The sequence below is a fragment of the Mustela lutreola genome, chromosome 3 (assembly GCF_030435805.1).
Source record: "Mustela lutreola isolate mMusLut2 chromosome 3, mMusLut2.pri, whole genome shotgun sequence".
Taxonomy (NCBI): domain Eukaryota; kingdom Metazoa; phylum Chordata; class Mammalia; order Carnivora; family Mustelidae; genus Mustela; species Mustela lutreola.
Window position 1 is genome coordinate 183,181,470 of NC_081292.1, and position 6,605 is coordinate 183,188,074.

Sequence of the window (6,605 nt, forward strand, 5' to 3'; positions counted from 1 at the left end):
GCGGGCCAGGGGTTAAGCTGGGAACTCACCTGGAGGGCATACAGCTGGCTCTTGGCCATGTCCCTTTGGCTCACTTTTACCTTCTGCCCAGCCCAGACATCACTCCCACGGAGGCCGGGCAGGGGACAGGCCTGGCTTTGTTGGGACCCTGAGACCTGGCCGGGCTAGGCCTGCCGGCTCTGCCCGGGAAGGGATGGAGGGCGAGGAATGGCGGGGGTGGGGAGAGATGGAGATTGCAGGGACTGGGTGCTGCCAGGAGTCCCTTGGCTGACACCTCGGGCACACCCCAGTCACATGCCCAAGGGGGGTGCTTTGGGACAGGGTGGCAAGGATGGCAAGAAATGAACGGGGTTGGAAAAGGCTCCAGAGCCACCTTCTCCTTCCTCTTTTGCTCCCTGTGGTCCCCGGGCCTCGTCCTCGCCCTGGGGAGAGAAGGTGCTCTCGCTTGTGGGAATCAGGACCCTTTGGGGGGAGCCATTGTGCCTTCTTTTTCTCTCCGCGTGTCTGTCTTGCCCACTTCTCAGGAGTCGCGGTTCCCTTTTCTACCCTCTTTTTTTCCCCGGAAGGCAGAAAACAGGAGGGCTGGCACCTCTTTCCTAGGGGACGCAGTGTGAGGTGGTGGGTGGTGACCCAGGGGACTTTGGGGCGAAACTGTTGTCAGCTTTGGGCTTTGTCACTTCAGGGCTGTGCATCGCTGAGCACGTTATATAACCTCTCTGTGCCTCGATACCCTCTGCTGCCTCAGAAGCACTTAGAACAGTTTGGGGCTTGTTGTTGTCCCTTAACGAAGGGTAGCTGTTGTTGCTGTTATGGCTACTGAGTGGTTGTGTGAGTCTGGGTCCTCCGGGAAACAAGATGTCAGTAAAGGTGTGAAGATTTTATTAGGGGAAATGGCTGAGCGAAAGGAAGGAGCCACGGAAGGCTGGGAGAGCCTTCAGATGGCCACGCAAGTCCGAGCCTGAGTGAAGGGGAGCCCGAGTGAGCCCGGTGGGACGGAAGTGTCCTCGCCCTCGGTGCACGCCGGAGCCAGGCTGACAGGGGATCCATGAACCCAGGTTGGCCGGAAGTCTTGGGTCTGTCAAGAACAAGGCTGACAGAGCTGCCCTAGCCCTCCAAGAACGGCGGCCTCCTCTGGCGGCTTGGCCCTGGTGAGCGGTGAGCGAGCACCGGTAGTGATTTCAGAGTGCTCAGCTGGGGCCTTGGGGCCTTGGCTGGTCCTGCTCCCTCTGGCAGGACGACTGAAAGGTGCATTCCTGTGGCTGCCACAGGGCCTGGAGACCAGGAGGAGGAAAGGCCTTTGGTCCTGGGGGATCTGGGGCGGCTGTTGAGAGGGGTGGAGGGGAAGGACCCGTAGGTGTGGCAGGAGGCAGCAGACTGGGGCCCAGGCTGTCTTGCTTCCTCCCAGGCCTGGGCCTGCTGAGTCTGGCCTCAGGCTGGATTCTGGCTGTTGAGTTACTTGTCCTAGTCACAGGAAATGGATGCCCTTCTCTGAGGGCAGAGGGATGACCCCGCTGGCCTTTGGTATGACCCTCTGGTTCCCCTCCCCATCTTTCCTTTGTGCTTGGGGGTGTCTCGGTGCTGAGGAGGGAACTGAGGCATGGGCACCTCAGGCCTGTGAGAGCCTACCCTGGGGTGGGGGGCATTCCAGACTCTGTGTTTTGCTGTTCTCTTCTCCCCGCCCCTCCCCCCAACAGAGCCATCCATCCCAAAGTTCATCTTGGGGAGGATGGGCAGCCTGACACCAGGCCTGACACTACCCATGGGTGTCCTGGGGCTGGGGTGGGGAGGTGGGGTGGCTGGCTGGGGCCGGCCTGTGGCTAGTCAGAGCAGGGGGCAGGGGTGTGGAGAGCGCCAGCCCTGACACTACCCTTGGGTGTCCTCAGGGGCTGGCTTGGGGCTGGCTGGGCTGGCCTGAGCAGGGGGCATGGGTGCAGAGAGTGTGTGCCAAGCTGCGACACCATTAGGGGAATGAAGTTGGAGCAGGAGCGAGCTGGGCACTGAGCTGAGGCCATCTGTAGGAGGTCGGAGCAGGCCCAGCTTGGCCAGACTGCCCCCCCCCCCGCTACCCCCCACCCCACCCCGTGGGCTCTCTGCCTTTGCAGCTGCTGGCAGACTGCATTGAGATGCCCGAGCCACCCAGACGGCCTCTTGAACCCCAGCCACTCAATATGCTAAGCAGGGCTAATTTATTCCTTTGCCTCTTAATGGAATTGCACAAAGACAGCAGGGGGTGAGCAGGGTGGAGGTAGCCCTGGGGTGGGGGTGGGGGGTTCTTCGCTGGTTCTTCTGCATTCTGAGGCAAGACCCCTGGGCTCCCTGCAGGACTCCACACTGCCTTTTCCAAGGCTGCAATCCAGACAGGAAGCCCTGTAGCCCCGGGAGCCTGGATGGGAGCAGAGATGGGGGTCAGGCAGCTGGGCGAATCCTTGCTTACCGATTTTTAGCAGGGTGCCCTGGAAAAGCTGCTTGGTGCCCCTGAGCCTTCACTTCCTCTCCCGTGAGAATGGGCGCACAGAGCCCACCTCGCCTGGCTGTTCTGCAGGGCTGGCCGCACAGTCTGTGCCAAGCCCTGGGACACAGTGGGCAGGCTGGTCCAGCCTGTCCACACTCTGTTCTTGTTGGCATCTCCTGTCGCTCCTTGGTCACCAGCTGCAGTCCTGAATCCTGAGGTCAGCTGCGGATGGGTGTTGGGGGAGGGGCGGTTCTGGGAGCTCTGCTCTGGGTACAGGGATTGGGTGAGGGGCAGGGACGGGAGCGTAGAACACTACAATGAGGAAATGAGGGAGGGTTTGTGGTAGAAAAGCATGAGCCCAGGGCATGGGCTCCTCTTGTCACCAGTCTGGGCTCTGTCCCTCATAACTTTGTGAGCTCAGTTTCCTCATCTGGGAAATGGGAATGATGGCACTTGCTTCACAGGGTTAGCCGGGAGATTGGGGCGGCTGATGTGCGTCAAGCTCCTAGCACACAGGAGGTCCCCAGTAAACATCAGTGTCCTTCCCCTGGAAGGAGGCTTTGGGATCATCTGGTTGACCCCTTCCCTCGCTGCCAGAAGCCTCCCCTGGGAACTGCTTTCGGAAAGAAGAAAACAGGAGTAGGAATGAAGGGGAGCCCTGGGCTTGGGACCTCTGACTTGTCTGGCAGGTCAGAGGTCACTGGGTGATCATGATAATCAATGCTCTTAAAGACAGCCTCACGTGATGCTCCCAACAACCCTGGAAAGATGTGAGCCGGCACCATTAGCCTCTTTCAGAGATGGGGAAGTTGAGGCCCTGGGAGGTGACTTGTCAATGGCCCCGCTGCTGTTAGTGTAGTCAGGACATGAGCCAGGAACCTTAAGACCTCTTGTGCACATGGCCTCTCTCCTGCTTCTTACCTGTTCTTCTGAGTAGGACAGCTCCTCTCCGCCCCCAGTAGGACGGGTTTGGGGTGTGCAGTAGGAGCAAAGGAAAAGGTTCAGCTTGTTTCCTCTGGCCTCTTTGGGTCAAGAAGCTATGATCTTGCTTGACTGATCAGTCCTTCTCCTGGGACCCCTCACCCCCATGCAGGTCTGGCCTTCAGCCCTGAAGAAGGTATCCACCCTTCTCCAGCTAGACCCAAGGCAGCCTAGGGAAGGGGGAGGGAGATGGGGTGGTCTGCGGTCCTGCCCCCTTCTCTGGGGATAGGGTAGGCTTAGGCTTATTGCCCCCTCACTTAAGCTGGGCAAGGAAGCCCGGCTACCTCTCTCTCAATGTCTTCAGCAGGTTAGTACTTCTGACTGCCTCCTCCAGGAAGCCACTTTGGGCCCTAGCTTTCTCCCTGCCCCTTGAGCCAATGCCCCCTCCCCAGCAAGCTCTTCTGTGGCCTCTTGTGGCTATGAGAACAGCCCTCATTTTGCTTCCCAGACCCACTGATGGGCATTTCCAGCTCTGGGGTCTCCCCTTCCCTCCTGCTTCCCCCAATTTTCTCCCCTTCCGGGAGCCAGAGGCCCTTTGTGAAGCTCTTTATGTGGATTTGAGCTTCCAAGGCTGGGCAGGGGGGACAAAGGGACACCCCTCTCGCCCCTCTCCATTGTCCCATCACTTCCCAGGAGGCTGCACGTGTGCGTGGGTACCTGTGTGTGTGTGTGTGCGTGCATGCGTTCCAGTCCATGTCTGAGCTTGGTGACTTTTATATGTAACGTGGGTGTAGGGCGGAATCTTGAATCAGGGATGCCGAGCAGTCTTGGGGCCTCTCCTCCAAGGCTGAGAGGCCCTGGTAGGTGGAAGGAGATTGGGTGCTTTTGAGAGGGTGTGTGGCCTGAGGACAAGACTGTCCCCAGGAACCGGTGCTGTCCTCCCCGCCCCCCACGTCCCAACCTCTACCCAGCTGTTTCTCTTGTCATTTGTCTCTTTGTCTGTCTCTCGCTCCCTGTCCTGCCCCTTCTCTGTCCTCCTAGCTCACTCGGTCCATGCCCATCCCCATGCCCATCCCTCGCTCTCAGCCTGGCCTCTGCCTCCTTTGGCACAGCCCCCTGTCCCCGAGGAGAACAAGGCAGACCCCACTCTCCGTCCCTGGATGGCAGCTCCAGGGAGGCCTGTCACCTACTGCCTTCCCAGTCTCCTGTGCTTTTCTGGACTTCTGCCCCCAGCTCAGCCCTCTCTGGCCCTGACTCCTGCCCTGGGCTCTGCTCTTCAGCCCCTCCCTCAGGCCACGGGTGTCTCCTCCCAGGCGTGCCATTCCCACAGCCTCAGCCCTGGCTCCCCTTTACCCTGGCTAGCCTAATGTCCCCACAGCCGAGAATAACTCTGGGTGGCTGGCCACCCGCTGGGGACTGGCTAAAAATGGACCCATGCTTGGGGTGCTTTCAGAACAGTCTGGGGTGAAGGCAGGATCCACCCTGCAGGTCCCTCATCGTCTCCTTGGGGGACATATTCTGCCAGGGCTCCGGGGCCTCCCCACCACCCTGCTGCAGCCAGAAGACTGGTTGGAGGGCCATGGGCCCCAGCGACATCTGGGAGAGACTTTCCGGTGCTGGTGGGTGACACGTGGGCAGAGGGACGTGCACTGAGTGCTGGGATCCACCCGGGATTCCTCGCTGGTAAGTGTCAGGGGCCCGGGCTTGAACCCAAGTGGGTGGCCTCTGGCCCTCTCCAGCCCTTGGAGACCCTTGTCTCTTCCTGGCCTCTTGGGTTCCTCCCTGGGTCTGAGTCTTCATTTCATCTGGTCTCCAGACCACTCCCATCATGGACTCTGGGGCTCTGAGGGGGGTGCAGAGCTTCTCGGAGAGGAGAGCCTGGCCGGCTGCCTGCGTGTGCAGAGTGGGGAAGGGGCAGGTATGGGCCAGTGCCTAGTGAGGGCCTCAGTCTGGGCTCTGGACTTTTCAGTTAATTCCCAAGAGCTTTTTGCTTTGTTTTCTGAATATTCTTTTTATTCTTTGTTTTTTGCCTCCTGTTCTTGTTTCATAGATGTACCTTCTTCTCTGGCCTCTGTGAATGCCAATAACTTGATCTGAAGTGTTCTTCTCCCTGCGCCCCACCTGTTTCCTCCAAGTGGCTCCAAGTGGCTCTGTGTCTCTAGTTCTTCCCTTGTAAGCTTTCCCTGCAGCCTGGGTTCTCGCCTTGTATTTCAAACGGGAACCTAATGGGTGGATGCTTTGCTCTGAGGGTGGGAATGGACCCACAAGTGCCTGGCTTTTGGGTACCTGGCTGGGTGGCTGCACTGGGGAGCCTTCTGTCTGTATCTGGGTTCCTCCTTCTGGGCTTGTCAGGTCCAGGTCTGGCTACCTCATGCTCTGCAAACACTTAACTCCCCTTTTCCCACCAGTACTCACACCCGCAGCTGTGCCTCACGGCCCCCAGGCCAGGGCCCGCTGTTTTATCCTCTCCAGGTTCTAAACCTCCTGCCTTCCACTGGGGGAAGGTGGGGTCAGAGAGAGGATCTGGAAACCAACCGCTTCTCCAATGTCCTACCTATCTTCTAATTTAAGTTCACATTCGTCCCCAGCCCCAAAGGTATCTGCCTTCACCAGCTCAGAGCGTTTGGAGGGTCCTGTGCCCGAGGCTCTGGTGGCCTCCCGGCTTTGTTTTTTCTGGCCAGTTCAGGGTGCAGCTCTCTCTCGGGCTCACAGATCCTGCTCATCCCTCTGTCCTCCAGCTCCCAGAATTTTGATACTGTTGTCAAGGGTGATCATCAAAATATTTAACCAGAGATCCAAGCGACTGGGCTGGGAGGCTGGAGGAGTCCCGAGGCCCTTCCTGGGCCAGGAATGAGCCCCTCTGGGTTGGGGGAGGGGGTGCCCCCGACTGGAGCCCTGGGCAGGGCACGACTGGAACAGATGGGGTTTGCTGTCCCGCTGCTGGCCAGGGGGGCCTGTGTTGTGCTGCGTCTTCTCCTTTCTCGTTTGATTTATTTGTCCTTCTGGCTTTTTGCTTTAATTTAAAAAAAAAGAAAAAAGAAAAAATTTTTTTTGTGGTTGTTTTAGAGGAGTTTCAAGAGGGAGCACAAGTGAGCGTGTGTATTCTATTGGCCCACGTCACCAGAAGTACTCTCTTCTTGGCTTCTCGGAGCTTCAGCCGCTGTTGGCCTGCAGGAGAGCAAAGTGCGGGTGGGTGTGGGGCGCCTGGATGACTTAGTTGGTAGAGCCTCCG

At 58.8% G+C, this 6,605-nt stretch overlaps 1 long non-coding RNA gene across 1 annotated transcript in view; it reads left to right on the top strand.

Moving 5' to 3' along the window:
• Window positions 1-6,353, top strand: part of LOC131827472 (uncharacterized) — a 14,126-nt gene extending 7,773 nt beyond the window's left edge. Inside the window, exons 2-3 of the long non-coding RNA XR_009352032.1 lie at window positions 4,899-5,056; window positions 5,424-6,353. This is a non-coding gene — a long non-coding RNA (uncharacterized LOC131827472). The remainder of the gene's footprint in view (window positions 1-4,898; window positions 5,057-5,423) is intronic.
• The last annotated feature ends 252 nt before the right edge of the window (window positions 6,354-6,605 follow it).